Source organism: Leucoraja erinacea, chromosome 16, assembly GCF_028641065.1.
Source record: "Leucoraja erinacea ecotype New England chromosome 16, Leri_hhj_1, whole genome shotgun sequence".
NCBI lineage: Eukaryota > Metazoa > Chordata > Chondrichthyes > Rajiformes > Rajidae > Leucoraja > Leucoraja erinaceus.
This window is the reverse complement of record NC_073392.1, coordinates 28,416,265-28,418,302: the sequence shown is the minus strand read 5'-3', so window position 1 is coordinate 28,418,302 and position 2,038 is coordinate 28,416,265. Positions and strand designations below refer to the sequence as shown.

Sequence of the window (2,038 nt, the reverse complement as noted above, 5' to 3'; positions counted from 1 at the left end):
GAGGCTGCAGCCACTGTTTCAATACCTAAAGGGGCTGCTCCTTGCCTTCTGGCTGCATTTTCCACCCACCATCCTCATCTTTGGACACCCTGTGCTTAGGGGAGAGGGTAGGGCTGAAGATGTCCTGGTTGGGTTGCTCCTGGGCCTGGCCAAGCTGGCCATCCGCGAGTCAAGGCGCCAGACGGTGGAGGGCTCTACCCGAGCCGGCTGCCTGCCCCTTTTCCAGGGATACGTCCGTGCCCGGGTGTGGATGGAAAAGGAATACGCCCTGTCTACGGGCACACTGAGGGAGTTCTGCGACCGCTGGGCACCGAGGGGGGTTGAATGTATCCTGGACAAGGATTGCAATAGAGTTGTTTAGCAGTTGCTTAGCATATTTGTTTCATCTTGTATTATGATGGTGTTTTGTTTTATTGTATTGTAAATACTATTTTAATATTTGAATAAATATTTTTGATTAAAAAATATATATATTTTTAAAAATAGCTTGTTACCAGTGTTGTATGAAAGGAGAGAAGGTTAGTATTCCCCTTGATAAGGGTGGAAGGGGCCCTAGTGACCTTACAACACACAAATGGTTACGGCAATGCCATCTACTTAGTGGCATCTAATCATGTTTTTTATAGTTTTTCAGTCTCAAATTATTTCAATATCTTGATTGTTTGTGCTACAAAAGTTTAACTAAATTTTGAATAAATTTTGTATTGCATTCTGTGAATAAAAAAAGCTGGTTACCAAGCTCACGGAACTGGGTCTCTGCGCATCCCTTTGCAATTGGATCCTCAACTTCCTCATCAACAGAATTGGCAGAAACACTTCTTCCTCAATAACAATCAGTACGGGAGCTGTGCTCAGCCCCCTGCTGTACTCACTCTATACTCATGACTGTGTAGCCGGACACAGGTGAACTCCACCATCAAGTTCGCTGATGACACCACCGTTGTTGGACGAATTACAGATGGTGATGAGTCAGAGTATAGAAATGAGATCGACCAATTGCCAGCACAACAACCTGGCTCTCAATATCAGTAATACCAATGAACTAATTGTGGACTTTGGAAGAGGGAGGATGAGGACCCACAATCTTGTTTATATCAACGGGACGATGGTGGAGAGAGTCAAAAACTTCAAATTCCTAAACTTCAAATTCCTGGGAGTGCATTTCTCCGAAGATCTTTACTGGACTCAGCTCACTAAAATTGTAAATTATAAAGAAAGCACATCAACGCCTCTACTTCCTGGGAAGATTACGGAGATTTAGTATGTCAGAGAGGATTCCCTTGAACTTCTACAGATGTACAGTACAGAGCATCACGGGTTGCATCACGGCTTGGTTCTGCAACTTGAATGTCCAGGAATGAAAAAGACTGCATAAAGTTGTGACCACTGTCCATCCCATCAACGGCTCTGACCTCCCCACCATCGAAGGGATTTACCGGAGTCGCTGCCTCAAAAAGGCAGCCAATATCATCAGGAACCCACACCATCCTGGCCACTCATTTCAATCCTGCCATCGGGAAGAAGGTACAGGTGCCTGAAAACTGTAATGTCCAGGTTCAGGAACAGCTTCTTCCCCACAGCCATCAGGTTATTAAACACTACAACCTCAAATAAGGTCTGAAATGCATAGACTATTATTGTTATTATTGCACTTTGATTGTTTGTTTTTTGTGTGCATGAATGTGTTTGTAGATATATATATTTTTATATCTAACTGGAACATATGACAAACATATGACAATAAAACACTCTTGTCTCTTGAGCAGGCTTGATGGGCCGAATGACCTAATTCTGCTCCTATCACATGAACAACTGGAGCCCCCCCTGAGAAACCGATGCAGTCACAGGGCGAACGTAGCCTTTCCAGTAATTCCACTTCCTCACACATCCACTGGGAATTTTCTTAAACTCTGTGTGGGCGTATGGAGCTGTAGGATTAATTGTGACTTATTTTTCTCTCATGACCAATCTACGATGGAATTTACAGCACGTTCAGCACAATGGGTGAGTTATCTTAACAATACAGCGGCCAGGGCAA

At 43.9% G+C, this 2,038-nt stretch overlaps 1 non-coding gene across 1 annotated transcript; it reads left to right on the top strand.

Annotated features, from left to right (window-relative positions):
• The first annotated feature begins 496 nt into the window (after positions 1-496).
• Positions 497-623, top strand: LOC129704957 (U6atac minor spliceosomal RNA). The gene has a single exon (XR_008724832.1). It is a non-coding gene; the product is annotated as a U6atac minor spliceosomal RNA (small nuclear RNA).
• Positions 624-2,038: the final 1,415 nt, after the last annotated feature.